At 37.4% G+C, this 16,793-nt stretch overlaps 1 protein-coding gene across 2 annotated transcripts in view; it reads left to right on the forward strand.

Moving 5' to 3' along the window:
- The first annotated feature begins 1,912 nt into the window (after window positions 1-1,912).
- The window catches only part of adarb1b (adenosine deaminase RNA specific B1b), a 104,224-nt gene continuing 89,343 nt past the window's right edge, over window positions 1,913-16,793 (forward strand). For both annotated transcript variants that reach the window (XM_056243687.1, XM_056243688.1), the window contains exon 1: window positions 1,913-2,014. The gene's annotated coding sequence lies outside the window, so the exon portion shown is untranslated. The remainder of the gene's footprint in view (window positions 2,015-16,793) is intronic.

Raw genomic sequence — 16,793 nt, forward strand, 5'->3', positions numbered from 1 at the left:
TGAGAGTTGAACAAATTTAATTCTGAAAGATGTCAGTGTAAAAAAAAAAAAAACTGTACAACAAATCTTAAGTGCAGTCAACGAATTCACTTTTTGTTGTACGTAATATTTGTAGCTGATATATTTGTGATCCGTGCAAGATCTTGTCTGTTTTCGTCCTTTTGGCACTCCATCTCTTATTCTTTCTCTTCATCTGTATTATAGCTGTTCCTTAAGGAATAACTTCTAACCTGATTCCCATGCGTAACCTTACCCAGATCCTGACTGAACTCTTGGCCTCCTGCCTACACATTGTTTCTTTCCTCCACCTGGACACCCTAGAACAGCCACTGCCCATAACCTGATCCAGCCTTTGTTTTCTGCTCCGGACTCTCAAAACACATCTATTATTCACTTGCTGACAACTATTTCAGCAGCAATCCATGTCGGCTGCTAAACAAATTCTTTCCTTCTCTTGGTTTCAACCAGCCTGAACATTGACCTTTTCACCAAAAGTTGGGGGAAAAGTTGTAGAAAACCAAGCCATCAAGTTTAGCTTTGCCGTGTTGCATCGAGGCAGAAAATAAGACTATCTTGCTTTCCTTTTATTCACCTCACACTTCCACAAACCTTTTTTTGGTCATCCGCCAGTGAAAAAAGCAGGTAATGAAAGATATCAGATGGATGTTATGTTTGTGAAAGGAGGTATGTTTTCAGTCTCTACACAATCTCCTTCTTCACAATCTCAGTCTTTCCTGAGCCGCCTAATTGAACTATGTTGTCACTCTCCTTTGGCAGGATATGCTGCCTATTTTTAGACCTCCATTTCAGGGTGGCCGTGTTGTCATCTATTTTGAAACCTCTATTGAGTTTTCTTTCCTTAGCTCTCAGGGCTGTATTTATGATAACAAAGAGGGGTAGTCTCTCTTTTGACAGCTTTTCTTTACACTGCAGATGATGAGGGGTAAGCCAATTTTCAGTATGAGGCCCTTTGAGGCCCTTCTCATGCTAACAAGTCCACTGCCAGGAACTCAACCTTGACATTTATGCAATGACTTCAGTGAGATAAAATTTTCAAAAACACGCCCTAGTTAATGCCACTTGAAAGATGCCACCCGCTGTTTCTGTTAGTCATTTTCTAGATTATATTACAGTATTAATCTTTCAAGTCAACTTGACACTGTTTATATACATATGTAAACCCGTCTTATTATTATCAATGTTGTAAACCGTTTTTGCTGTCATACATTGTTTTGAGGATAAAGAACAGAGCAGTGTTTATTTGAAATAGCTTTTGATATGGCTAAATAGTTTTTTGAAATCATATATTTACGCTTAAAAGATTAAGCGGCAAAAACTTTTCAGCATTAATAATAGTTAGAAATGTTTCTTGAGCAGCAAATCAGCATATTATAATGCATTCTGAAGGATCATGTGACACTGAAGAGTAATGATGCTGAAAATTAAGCGTTTCATCACAGGAATAAATTACATTTTAAAAGAAAGTATCTTTGAAAACAGTTAATTTAAATTGTATTTCATTTTATACTGTTTTTACTGCATTTTTAATGTCATAATAAATGCAGCCTTGGTGAGCAAAAGAGACAAAACATAAAAAAATTCTTAATTCCCATTTTTTTGACTGGTAGTTGTTAATATATGGGTGTGTATACAGTTTGTCTTTATTTTTTATGTGAGGATTTTCTGAAGCTTATTGCAGCTTCCCCGGTTGTATGTGGAACCAGAGATGTGTTTAAACAGTGATTGTTAAGTGTAAATGATGAAGTATAAAATGTGACTTCTGTGTTTGGGGGAATTTCTCAATTTATGGTGTTCATTTCTCTCACCGAGTCTCCTCAGTTTAGATTTGCTCTTATTTGAATAGTTTACGATCAGGATCGGAGAGAGCCGCTTTAGCTCTGGTCTGATGTTTTATTCTCCTTTGTGTTCCAGGAAGAAGTGGAGACTGACAGCAGGAAGAGCTTGTTCAAGGCTGTGAGAAATCGGAGCACCATCCGCTGCTTCATAACAGTGGGTAAGTGAATCTGCAGTGAAACACTCAAACAGAGATCGTTCACGTAAAGAAAGAAAGGTGGAACGCTGCTGGTAGGATGTAGCGAATTAAATCGTGTGCAAAACAAACTGTTGCTTTGTGCCTGTTGCTGATGTGTAGAGTTTCTTCAAGGGCTGAAGGAACTAGTGATAAGCGATATATCGATATTCTGACAATCGCAGTGATTTTAATGCATTCTGTATTTGTCCATTGTCACAATCCCTCGCAAGTGTGAGCCTGTTCAGATGTTTTAATGTCTGCTGACCTCAGCTGCAAAAATGCTAAGTTGGCAGGTTTTATTCATTTCTGTTTATCCTTCTGTTTTTATAAATATAATTCATGAATAGTTGGCATCGTGACTTGATGTCTATCCCTATTTTTCATAATTAAATAGACATGCAAGCACTGCTATTGAGTTTGGGCGGTCTCCTCTGCTCACTAAGGCTGCATTTATTATTACAATAGGCTGCATTGTATAAATATTATTACAATTTAAAATAACTGTTTTCTGTTTGAATATATTTAAAAATGTAATTTATTCCTGTAATGGTAAAGCTGAATTTTCAGCATCATTACTCATGTCTTCAGTGTCACATGATCCTTCAGAAATCATTCTGATATGCTGATTTGCTGCTCAAGAAACGTTTCTTATTATTATCAATGTTGAGAAGTGCTGTGCTGCTTAATATTTTTGTGAAACCATGGCACGTTTTTCCTCAGGATTCTTTGACTAGAAATTCAAAAGAACAGCATTTATTTGAAATCGTTGTTTTATCATTCTTTTCAGTTAGTGAAAGTTTAAAAATGATGTCTTTTTTTTAACTTGGGGTGTATTCACACTAGGAAAGTACGATAGTTCACTTGCTTTGGTCCGGACCAAATACTTTTTTTTTTTTTTTTTTTTTTTTTGGTACGGTTCGCTTTCACACTGCTCTTTTTGCAAGTGAACCAAAATTTGTAAACAAAACCACATGTGTGCTAAGGTCGTCCATTCATTGGACAAGGATTCTCAAGTAGGGAAATCAGGAAGTGCAAAAAAAAGGCTCAGCATGGAGATATTTCGTACTGCAATATTTGTTATTTTACTAATTTTGTGTTATTCTGTACAAAAGCAATATGAAGAAACTGCGCAGAAGACGGATAAGGTATAAAGTTTTGATTCATAGAGAGGGGCTATGGTCAAACATTCAAATAATGAGATTCTTATTGTATATACTGCTAACAAGTGCTGTCAATGTTAACGCTTGCGATTTAAGTTTGTCCAGTTTAACGCAGCATCATCCTTGTATTGTAACTCCTTACATTATATGAACTGCAAAAGCTTTTTTTGCATCTATGCGCGATTAGACTAAAGAGAACGCTCTGTATGTGAATGTCCTGATGCACACACTCATTCATTCATTCCATTCCAATGATGCACACACGACGCGCAGAAAGACGCGCAACAGTATCGTGTGGCCAGACAGCGCGCCGGAATGGAATTCTCTTTCGCACTTGAACAACAATAACACAAACCATTATGCCAAAATCTCCGACTACGGAAGCCTTTTAACTCAAAGGCGCAGTGCTTTCTTGCAATTGGGTCGGTTCATGTTCACACCGTAAACGAACCGTACCAGAGTTCGTTTGGAACCGTACCGAGACCACCTCTTCAGCTGGGTCTCGGTTCGGTTGTTTGGTCCGCACCCGAGTTCGATTGCTGTATTCACACCTGCCTAAAAGGTCCGCACCAAGGGGGGAAACGAACTAGAGTTCGATTCAATCGAACCAAACAAGGCAGGTGTGAATACACCCTTAGTTTCACTGGTTTTTACAATTTATTTATTTATTTTTCTTTCTAATAGGTTGAAATGATGATTTCTCCTGGACAAAAAAAATGTTTTTTTTTTTCTGTTAAGCCATTTAAAGGGCTAAATTTTTAATATTTTATATGTGATGTTTCAAATGTATCACCACGAGTAGGTTCTCTGATTTAAATTGTGGATGACCTATGAAAAATTGCATTTAGTTCTCATGGTAATATGACTCCTCTTTTTAAGAATTAAAGAGTTGTATTCATTTATTTAACAAAGGAGGTATGAATATAGCCTTCGTGCTAGGTTTCCACGACTTGCCAGCAGAGACATACGGCAGCCTCAGAGATGAAATTACATGGGCCTGGATTCATTTACCTCTCACTTTTCAGCTCTGATGACGCCTGTCAAGTTCTGTTATTAACGTTACCAGTCAGAGCGTATACACTTTAAGGTTAACTAAAAACACTGATTCATTTCAGATTTCAACAATATGTAGATTTAATAATTCAGTTGCAACGTCAATAGGCTTGTTTTAGTTATTTTATCGTTGCTTGATCGCTCACTGTTGATGCACTTTCAACCCCCTCACATTTGCATTTAATTTCGGCTGTTACAGGTTACTGCACAAAGCTTATATAATGACACAGATGACAGCATACTTCCAGATTTGGAATAAGAAGCGTATTAAAAAGCTGCCTGGAAGAAGTGACCTGCTAGGACATGATTCATTTCCAATGAGATGGGCCAATGATCATGGCATTTATAGTGTATTCATTAACACTGTTTCCATCCAAAGTTGCGAATTTAACTTCTAATAAAGCAGCGTTTCCATCCATTTCCATTTTGTTCAAATGAACAAAATCGTCACTTCCTGGAAAACCGGCGCTCAAATATCTGTAATAAAAAAGGAAGTCAGGTGGAGCCACTGTGGCTCATTTTTGTACATCATAATTGATTTGCACCTCAGAGCGTGCGGACCAAATGCAGTAAACACTCATGTTCTCTTGCGTCCGGATGCCTGGTGTTTGGGAACAAAGTCGTGTGTGACAATTCAGGGAGGTAATTATATCAAATCATTTTCATGACAGATTTTGCATTTCAGAATGATGAAATTGCTCCATTGTTTAGTCCAGTTGTCCAATCACATCCACTGTTGAGGCAAAGTCACAAGTTTTTTGTTGCGCATCGAGGGATTTATTCTGTAAAAGTGTTTCCGTCGTAGTGTATTCGCATGTCTTATATTTGATAAAAAAATGATCTAATTCAATTGACCGCATTATTATTATTTTTTTTTATGTGCATTTTTAAAATGTATGCTGCTTTTCCATCCAGCGTTTTTATGTTATTTTATGTGATATCCGAAAATTCAATAGTTATGACAGCAGGACACGATGCGTGCTACTAATGTTTCACAAATATTTTCACACATCCACTAAAAGGCTTGGATTAAAAGATCAATCTTGGGATGTTAAGAGTCAATACCGGATTATTCAAATGAAGAAATCAATGTTTTTACCCAGCGTAATACTCTTTCATTAGCAGCACACTTGAAAGTGGTTCAGCATTTACTGCGTCCTCTCAGGTCTTACATCATTTCTGTGCTATTTTAAGGAGATTAATAGAGCAGGGTCTTTTCGTCCCTTCTGTCAAAGTCAAAACCCGAGCTGATTTTATTACGAGCCGCTCTGCATCACACCAAGAAGCCCGTCAGATTTGAGGGAGATCAGCATGTTCATTCAGGCTGATGGGAATGGCTTTTCAAGGCTTGTATTGTTTGAGAGCTGTTTCTATGGTCTCGTCGCTTGTTGCGCCGGCTTAACAAAACCTTGGAGGCTTTGCATGTCCCTGGTGAAAAGCGCCTCTTGTTTTAGAAGTAAGCCATCTAAAGACATGGGTGCCTGGGGTCTGGGATATTCTGTGATTCTGAGTTTCTTTCATTTGCTTTGAGGAATTAACTGTCTTCCAAAACGCCAGCTTTAAGACTGCAGTGGGGGCTCATGGGAGCAGCGGGGTGGAGAGAGCAGATGAGCACCTGCTCTACAGGTGATGTGAGAGAGGAGACCGCAGACAAGCAGAGATCCTTAATCAAGGGCATTCACTCTCCAACACTAAATAAGATTAATGGAACCATTTCATCTCTTTTTCAGTCTCGTTCTCACTGTCCCACAATAGAGGTCGGTGGGGGAACCAAAATCGTATGAGTGATTTAAATCACCGCAAACGTATTTATCACCATATACTCATTTTAGATGGTATTTCATCAAAAAAATGTACTACTACTTATTTTACTAGTTATATGAATAAGGATGCACAATATATATTGGTACCATTTTACCTGTATATATATATACACACACACACGTGCACATGCACACTAATTTAAAATATTTATTTTTAAAATATTAATTTTAGCCACCTCTAATTTTACATCTTTGCTAACTTTTGCCATTATCTAGCACTCAAAGTATATGTTTTAGTAACACTAATAACACTGTTATAAATAAATAATAATATTTATCAGATCGCAACGAATGCCCATTTTTTTCTTTTTTACATTTATTTTAATGTATTTAAATTTTTTTATTATTTTTTACACCTAAAGGTGCAGTGTGTATTTTTTAGCGGCATCTAGTGGTTCGCTTGTGAGTTGCACTAAGGGCTCAGCCCACTGCTCACCCCTCCCTTTCGAAGAAGCTACGGTGGCTAAAACGGGACAAACATATCGTCGTCTGAGACAGCAGAGAATAGCCAGAGTAAGCCAAGTTTCTGTACCACAGTCCATTATAAACCACATCATGGATAAAGTTTACAAATCCATAGTCATGTGAGGACCAAGGGTCTTAATATATAATATAATAATAGTAATCAGCTGATTGTCTCACAAACGTAACCAGCACATTTCTCCCCACATAGCAAAACCATAATACAGCGAGGGAGAAGAACCACATGCAACTATGCAACTATATATATTTTTTTCTAACAGGGTAGTAAAAGTTTAGCTGACTAATATGAGCTGTTACTGTGGCTGAGCTGGATAAAGCATAAAGCCTTGTTTAAGCGCGCGCCTCCGCATCCCCTAGACACCATTTACTACATACAATAGGCTTTTTTTCTCTGATTTTGTAAACTCTTCGCGATCGACTTAAAATACTTCCAAGATCGAGTTGTCGACCGCGATCGACGGGTTGGTGATTCCTGTAACATACTGTTTTACGGTCAATGACAAGAGTACTAATCAGCTGTCTCACGAACGTAACCAGCACATTTATCCCCACATAGCAAAGCCATAACACAGCGAGGGAGAAGAACTAAGTTACATGAAACAATCCAACTACATATTTTACGCCACTGACAAGGGAAGAGTCACAATATGTCGACCTTCATAGAAGGGCGTGCCCGCGGTTATGTAGATATAAATGTCTCATTCTAAGGTAATAAAAACATTACGGTATATTAAGTAAGTTCTTTATACACCACTGAAAACAGTTATGGATGTCATTGCATTTCTGTTAATAGATACTCAAAATGATTACACATTGCACCTTTAAAATATTAGCCAGTATTTGAATGTTGTGCATCCGTAATTGTAAGTACTTTTGGACAGTACCCATGAGATTTCTTTTTTTTAAACTTGGTGTTACTATTTTTAGATAGTTTTAACTCTGTAGGACGAGCCACACTAGTAGCCAATAACAAGTAACCAAACGCAAGTTAAATTCTATATTAATATGCGTCAATATGAACAAACACCAACAGTTTTGTCGTCTTTACTGGTTTAGGATTTACTTTTAGTTTACCCAATGTTTCTTCACATTGTTTTTGAATCCTCTCTCGTTTGATGTTTCACAGTGTGGTCTGCAGTCTTCTTTTGCTCTTGCCACTCCAGGTTTCTCCCTTACTTACTGTTTTTCACAGATTACATCCATTCTCCTTGTTACATGTATTATAGAACACAAGAGAAGGAGTGAAACCCTGAAGGCAGAAATGTGCTTTCAGGTTTGATCTTTCTTTCTGTCATCATTACTATAATAAGGCCTTGCTTCAGAGTTAGGAGGAGCTGTCTTGGACTGTAAGGGATCTTCAATGACCTTTCACAATAACAACTTTCCCATGATTATGTGTAAATGCAGTGTCTAACATGTATTCGCCTCGGCTCGTATAGGAAATGTGGCTTCTAATCCGATGTTGTGGCCCGATCCCATTTCACATCTGATAAAGCTAACTTTTTTGCTCAAGTCAGAGTCTTGTAAAACTTATTAAGCTGTTCTTTGGCTGTTTATTGATCAGAGATGAATATAGTCGCTCCCTGTAGACCTTATTATAAATCTACTCCCTGCTTTACAAAAAGAGCCGTCTTGTTCTCATCTGAGAGCTTTTGGAGGAAGTTCTGCCCAGACTCCTGACGGTCTGAGACCTGGATCAGAGCCATGAGTTTGGAACAACAGCCGGACTACTATATAATGCAACAGTGTGGTTATGGAGGTTCAAATCCCATCCGTTTTCTTTAATGAGAAAGTGAGTTGGCCTCCCTACAATCACAACCCATTATATTTTGCGGTACACTTCACATATATTGCACTACTTATTATTCCTAACTTACGGTCTAGTGAAGCACCAATATAGACCTTATTCGCAAACACCGGAAGTAGCTAACCACGGCCATATTGTTGACATGACATCTGTCCTGCTGCCCCTAGCCGCGTGCAGATTTGAGTTGAGGGGAGCAGTAACGTTAGCCTAATGGCTTCATCTTGTCGGTGTCAAGAGAAGATAAGCTTGATTGGTGTGGACCCATATCAAATAGACCCAATAGCATTAAGTAAAGATCCGTCATTATTGCCAGCCGTAACTTATCCGGATATTTATAACTATCTCGTTCATATAGTATCCGTATACAAACTACAATTTACCTCAACAAGGCAACATAATGAACGACACTCGTCTCATTCGTGGAGGTGGAAAAACAAGTTCTTTGTGACATGCAAGATTTGTTGTATTAAAATGTAAATGCAAAAGAAAAGGCATGAGAGTCGGTTGTTTTTGTCAATTTTAAGTTTTAATTTAAAATGTTTGCGATTTTAATATAAGTACATGGTTACATATTTGTGATTTGTAAAAATGTTCTATAAATTAGGGCTGTCAGTTCAATGTGTTATAAACGGTGTTAACGCGAACCCATTTTAACGGCGTCAATTTTTTTATCGCGTGATTAACGGCCTTTTTGGCCTAGCAAACTTTGTAGTTTTTTTTTCACATGCTTTTGGAACAGGATGCGGCACTGCGCTGTGCTATGAAACCCATTCATTTCAATGGCTTGTGCCACGCGAGGACGTTTTGTTGCTTTGTTGACCAAAGCGCAAACGGATCTAGCTAGACCGGAAACAAAACAACAGACACGACGCCGCACACACTTGTTTGGGCTTGCGAGCCGGCCAAATAGTAGGTTAACGTTACGTTTTGAGTGGATGGCGAGCGCGAGACGCTGAAATGGATGCCAATAAGATTCTGAATGGAAAGTTTACTTTTAAAAAGTTGCCAAATGGTTACATTGACAAGACCAAAGTGATCTGTGTGTTTTGTCATTGTGAACTGAGCTATCATCATCGCAGCACGTCCAGTCTGAAATACCACTTGATGGCCAAGCACACACACACACACACACACACACAGCTGATGCGAATTCTCCGCCCCCTCGTCAATATCAGGACCTCAGTATTTCTTCACCCTTTTATTGATGGACAGTGTTACATTGTGTGAGAGATTTTGCTCCAAGTGAGAATGTTAGTGTGAAATTGAACACAGGATATGCCAAGGTTGTATTCAATAAAAAAACATTTGCACAAAGCAAGCCGATCCACTTTTCCATGTTGATAAGAGCATTAAAATGAGAAAAAAATAATGGGACAAAAAGAAATCAAGAGACATTTAGAATAGATAAAAATGTGCGATTACATATTTTAATCGTTTGACAGCACTACTATAAATAAATAAACACAAATCTCTAATTTCCATTAGTGAATTTAGGTGCCACAAAATTATAATAAATGATTTAATAAAAATATTTTTGTTGTTGCTTTTTGCTTCGAATCAAAGGTTTTAATGTGAATCATCTTTATACTGGTTGTTGGTTTGGTTCAAGGCTTATTAATGCTCTATTGAGGATTTTTTTTTTAAAATGCCTGTGGAGAAAATGAATGGGAAAGATGCTTCCGGAAGCAAGTGCACTCGCTGTTACGCTCTTACTGATGCCTGTGTAGTCACCCACAGATCCTCTCCGTGCCTACCAGTCACTGACATCAATATCATTTCTGCCGCCCCCCCCGCTCCTCCTACCTATTGATGGATGACCCCGTTGATGAAGAGATGCAGGGCTGCAGTGCAGCGTCATGCGTTTCACGCTCACAGATGCAGATCTGGGACTTCTGCAGCGGCTAACGCAATTGGAGAGAGATAAATCTCCTTGTGCTGCTGTCCTTTATGTAGAACAGCAATACATCTTTTCACCGCGATATTAAAATCTCTCTTTTATTTCATTTGTGGGTAGTGAGGCGTTAAATTCTATAATGGTCCAGTACTTTATATATGTCAGAACTGGCAATGTCGAATAAAGCTTTCATCGATCATTTTCACGGGGTAACTGCTCCTCGCTGTGTGATACAGGTCGAGACTAGCAGGCCTTTCCACAGTTTCCAGCTTGAATTCTACATGTTCTCGTCTCAATCGGAGCAAGACTTTTTAAATCCTTTTTTTTTTTTTGTTTCTCTCAGAGTTCCCGTAACACAGAGCACTGCACATACACAGCTTACTATTTCACAGGATCAGTTTGCATACGGTACTCTCACATTTTTTTTGTTCCAGAGTAATTGCCATTTTCAAACTAAGCATTTCAGCTGAGAAATCATTGGCTGCATTTTACTAGTATACAATATATAGTGTTATTTTAGTATCATTGAGTTTTCTTTTTCATTTGAAAGTTTTATGAATTTTGTTGTGTTTTTGACCTTTTTTTTAAATAAGTTTTAGATTTTTCTCTATGGTTTTTATTAATTATTTAATTTTTAGTTATTTTAGTACATCAAGTAAACCTAAATGTAAACGAGAAATGTTGCCTTGGCCACTAGCTGAAATAAAATGTTTTTTATAGATTATTTTGTTTGAGTTAGTTTTTTTTTATTTTAAAAATGTTTAGTTTAACTATTATAATCTTGCTATATACAATTATTAGTATACAATATATAGTTTACTTTATTATTATTATTATTATTATTATTATTATTAGTTAGTAGTAGTGTGTGTTAGTATTATTATTTCACTAATATTATGGATATGGCTTTCAGTTATTTTTTAATATCTGAAAGTTACTATTATGAAAAAACACAAATGGAAGTTTTGCAAATAATGTAGTGAACAAAAATGTTCAACAAATCAAAACTATCTTATATTTGACTGCAAATATTCAGCGTGACAGTACTGGGTGAGTGGTAAAGAGTCGGAACCAATTGATTGTCTATTTGGTGACACTTAAACTTCACTCTACGGTTTTTTTTAAACCGGTTTTATTAGCATGGATGATATACAAACTGGGTGGCCAGTATTTTTTTCTGAAACAAATGTATTTATTCGGCTGAACCACAGCCATGATGACATCCTGCTGCAAATATGACCGGTGCGATAATGAGGGAATTAAATTATGCCTTTTTTCCTTTAGCATCATTTATTTTCATTATGGGTGTGACAAATAGGAGGTCTCTGGGTTTAGTCGTGGTCCTATGGGAGTGGGGACGTGGTGTGTGAGTTCATTATTGAATTCGCTGTCAATAAAATAAGTTCAGTGAAATCTAAGGGCAGCTGCCATCCTATCATCTCCCATAACATAAATCCGAGCTGAAGCCCTGGAGGTTTGCATCCGTCCTGATAACGCTCCACCTCTGCCTCTGCAGACTTGTCAATAGTGCCAATTATGTAGATGTGTGTGATTTTTGTCATGTGGACTGGGTAGTGTAAGGAAAACCCAATACATGTCCAATCTGGCATGATTTTAATCAAAAGTTTTTGACCTCTGCCAGATAGTCCTCTATTTGTTATTTAAGGCCTTTGACTGAGCTTTTATTAAGCTCTACATGCATCTCATATCAAAAAAGTGTGGATTTTGGGAAAGAGGCTTGTTGAATCAGTTGCTGTAATAACCTCTTTTTTTTTTCTCGTTTAGCTAAGTTGCACGCCGTCAATGATATTGCAGATCTTTACCCGGGGAACTCGGCGTTGTCTTATCTGGATTATTCAGTGCAGATGTGTTTGACGACATGAACACTGCGGTTTTCTGAGGCAGCGGTGGTGCTATCTGATCAGAGCTGAATCTGTGTGTGCTGCTGGATCCAGAGCTCTTCTAGCGGTTCCCATGCACACTTAATTTATGTGAAAAATCTGAATATCACAAAAACATTATGCCAATAAATCAGAGAATCATCACTTCTGGGGAAATAGCAATGGAAATAGAAGTTGTATCCACGGGGGAAGCCACTGTGGCTCTTTCATTGAATGTAGTAAATTACTTGCGGTTTAGAATTATTACATAACTTGAGGCAAAGTCACATGATTTTATTGTGCACATTTAGGAATTTATTCAGTTAATGTGTTTTCATGATAGTTCATGCATAACTCTTCTTACAGAATTATTAATGGTATTTATATTTACAGAAATGTACGCTACCGTTCAAAAGTTTGGGCTCAGTACATTTTTTTTTTATAGAAATTCATCGTTTTATTTGGTAAGGATACATTAAATTCATCTAGTGACAGTAAAGACATTTATAATATTAAAAAGTATTTCTGTTTCAAATAAAAGCTGTTCATTTCTATTCATCAAAGAATCTTGAAAAAAGTATCACGGTTTCCACAAAGATATTAAGCATAACTTTTCAAGATTGATTAATAATAGTAAATGTTTCAGCAAATCAGCATATTAGAATGATTTCTGAAGGATCATGTGACACTGAAGACTGGAGTAATGATGCTGAAAATTCAGCTTCGCATCACAGGAAGAAATTAGATTTTTAAATTATAGCCAAACAGAAAAAATTATAATTGTAAATATATTTCACATTATTACTGTTTTTGCTGTATTTTGGAGCAGAGACTTCTTTTAAAAACATTAAACAATCTCACCGATCTAAAACTTTTCCTTAGGTGACGACACTTGCTACTATCGATTACTAACTTAAAAAGGAATATAGTGACGTTATGGCAAAGACATAACCCTTGAAGAGCGCTTTCCCTTTAAGAGTGTATGTTGGAGGAAAATACTGTGTGCACCTGTGCATAAAATCAGTTGTTTATTCTTTGCTTTTACTTTGAAATGTAAAACATTAAACTTTGTCAGGCCACAAAAAGTTCCTCTGTTATTATGAGGACCTTCAGTGTTTTGTAATTTTCTTTTTAATTTTTTTTTTTTACAAAATATCATAGGTTCATTATATCAGCCTTTTATCAGGTTTCAGCAATAACATGAAAAAAAAATGATCTGCACAATTCTGGATAAATTGAGAATCACGATTTGTATTTGCTTCAAAAAGAGATCACGATTCTCCCACAATTCTGAACTGACAACTAAACAAAATAACATGTCATTTACTAGAGGTTCTGACTAAATAATTGCTGGAGTCTATTTAAAATGTTTAATTAATCGGAGTTATTTATTAAAAGGTTTGAATGAATGATTCAATGACTCACTCGTAAATACGTCACTTGTTTCATAACTGGAATGAATCGGTGTTTTCGAACAGATCTCTTGAATGAATGATTCAATAACGAATACATTTTTACAGTCAATTGTCGCCACCTGGTTATTTGAAACTGTTATTTGAAAGTTATTTGCAGTCTTTATATCCGAATTATAAACTTTTATCCCAGTACTTCTGTGATTAAAGGTGAACTAAGTAACTTTTTTACCTTAACCGAACAGCTTTGGAGTCATTGTAATGTTTATATTACTGATTTCGTGTTGAATGGTGGTCGTCTCGCACCCTCCTGGTGCCTGTGAGCCGCAAAACCACCCTTGCAACTTTGGGCCGGCGAGCCTCAGTGTTAGGAAGTATCGTGTGATATCAGGTCTCGCGAGGTAACGAATTGCTTTACGGCAAAAAACAGATCTGATAAAATTCTGATAAAATGAGCATCAAACAGAAATAACCCGGCGCCGTATACATGTGGTGTTCGAGGCGCACATACAATACAGACTGCCGACAGGTAAACAGGGCGCGCGCAGCTCTTAAAGGGGCCATACCTTATTTCCACTCGTTACAGCGTCCATCCTACTGAACAGGTACCGGTGTACAGGGGGAGGGGATCCGGCCGTGAGTGCGAGCCCTCTCTGCGTGAGTGCTATTCACGACAGTACAAGTACTCCACAGCGACTCTAGGGGTCGCTGTTTGACAAAAACGGAATTCCTACTTAGTGCTGCTTTAATATGAATATTTGTAACACAGAAATAACGGGAATGTGTGGTTGATAGGACCAACACATGATAAATACCTAAACATGATAATTGCTTTCGCTGGGACAACAGAAGCACCAACACAGATTTGAATGATTTTGTCAGAAGGTTTAATAGACACAGGCGAGTCGTTGTCATTTAGGAATGAGATCGCTTGGGTGTTTGAATCGTGATCTTTTAACAATTTATCCCGTTATTTTTTATTTTTTATTTTTTTATTTCCAAGACTTGCACCTGGGAATCTATTTCAAGGATTGCGTTCTCGAGCGACCAGGCACTGTTGTTGTGCGGATGAGCGGGCCGGAGCGCGTTAATAGTTAATAACTAATGATCTTTGCAACAGAAGTGAATCAATCAAAAATAACTTTAGCTGGACAATCACTTTATTCTAGAGCTGCTGTAAAGCCTAAACAATCTCTGTTACTTTAATTTCCTATTATCACTGTAAAGCTGCTTTGAAACAGTCTATATTGTTAAAAGCGCTTTATAAATGAAGGTGACTTGACTTAATGCAGCTCAGAATTTTAATATTGGTGCATCACTAGAAAAATCCCGGACTTCGTTGTGCTTTTTGTTATGGGCCATTAAACAACCACACAAAATTCCCTTGTGCTGAAAGTGAGATACTGAGTGAGGCAAGCAAAATCCAGTTTGCCCTTTTTTTGTTTCCCCCTCTCATATAAAAATAATAAGAGGTATTCAATTTAAAAATACCTATTTGAAAAACCTAACTCCTTATTAAGGCTAAAGCAGCAGTTGTTATTCGAACATTCGGATGCTATTTGCTTTTAGGAAAGAAGCTCATGTGCAACATGCTGGTTTCAGTAGTGCACAACCACTGGTTTCACATCTGTGCGCTAAATGAAATCAGCACACTCTTTACGTTTGGAGTTATGGGGCACATATGTGTGTGCTGGTATGGGGCTAGCAAAGGGCTGTTATGACCGAGAGCTGTTTAGACTGCCCTCTCACCCACAATGCCTTGAGCCTGTGAATCAGCCGTTTTCTGGCTGCTGGGCAAGACTGCACGTGGCATTAAACATCAGAGTCGCAGAAGTCATTTCCACGAGGCTGAGAAAAGACCCCGGCCGTGTCTCATAAGGGCCTGAAGACGCTCTCTCAAAAGGATGCTGGAGTTCGGTTCTTGATTATGTAAATCAAAACCCTTCTCCCAAATCAACTTTGATTTGAACCATATTTTAGCATGGGAACTCTGAATAATTCAGCTGTCAAGGGGACCATTTTAAAAAATACTGTTAAAATGTCTGGCATAATATTAATTTTAGACCGTTTGTGCAGGTACAACTTTATTATTTATGCTTCTAAACTTTCTTACTACCAAAAAAATTGATTAGTCCAAAACTTTTCAATTCAGTTCAATGTATCGCTGCCTTTCTCCTCTTATTTGCTGCCCAACCATCATACCTATTTTTCAGGTGCGGTCACAAAAAAATTAGTTTCTTTTTTCTGGTCCTTTTTTTTCTCTTCTTTTTTTTCTAAAGGTCATTTTTGCCCTTAACACAGCAATAATTGCCTGAGGCCTCCCACTCCCTGAAGGCCAGAGAAGTATTGGTGGCTTTATTTTTGATGACTTGAGTTGAGAGGAATTGGCGTGATTGTATGTGACGAGGATGAGCAAAAATGTGGCATCCAAGCTCTGAGAGTGAGCAATAAAGAAATAATTTCATTATGAGATAAATGACTCCTGTCAGAACCGCAGAGAAAAAAATAAACGGTTTTCTGTTGTTTTTAAAGGTTTCCATATAGCTCCGGGATTCAGCACGACATCAGTATTTATGATTTTCTTTGGCTGTTGAGTATTGCAGTTTTGTCATCTTGGAATATTGTATTTGTTTTATTTTTTGTTTTTGTTAATGTTTAAGAATAATCATCAACTTTAGGTGTTTAATATTGTTTTATTTACCCTCCATATCAGCCTCTTTTGCCTTATTAATGATGATAATAATAATAATAATCTTCAGTTTTAAAAAAACATTTATAGCTTTTTTTCTTTTTTATTTACCCTCCACTTAAGCCATGCATGCATAGAGTGTTAATGATGTTAGATATCTCCGAATAGCCCTAAATTAACTTCTCCTCCCTTAAATCGGCCGTGCAAATGAACAGCTGTTTCGTTCACGCCATTGCTGTGCAGAATCAAATCAGATTGTTAATGCTCACGCTTGCTTGTTTGTAATCAGTAACTCCTCTATATTAGCTGAATAGCAATGCATTTTCAGAGCAGGGTCGCTGCCACAGTGATTTCATCAGGCAGTGAGATTAGATGTTGGAGGAAGCATAAATACAGGTTCACTAGATTAATGCTGCTGATGTTATGAGAGTAAAGTGCTCTTTGCCTTCCATTGTCTATTGCGCTTGTTCCTGTTGCGTATTCTCAAACTGGCAACCAATATCAGGGCCGAGTCTGAGGAGGGGGAGAAACAACCCTCTCCAATATTTTGAATTGAACTG

This window comes from Rhinichthys klamathensis, unplaced genomic scaffold (assembly GCF_029890125.1).
Source record: "Rhinichthys klamathensis goyatoka isolate OS25496 unplaced genomic scaffold, OSU_Roscu_1.1 h1tg000827l_1, whole genome shotgun sequence".
Classification (NCBI taxonomy): Eukaryota; Metazoa; Chordata; class Actinopteri; order Cypriniformes; family Leuciscidae; genus Rhinichthys; species Rhinichthys klamathensis.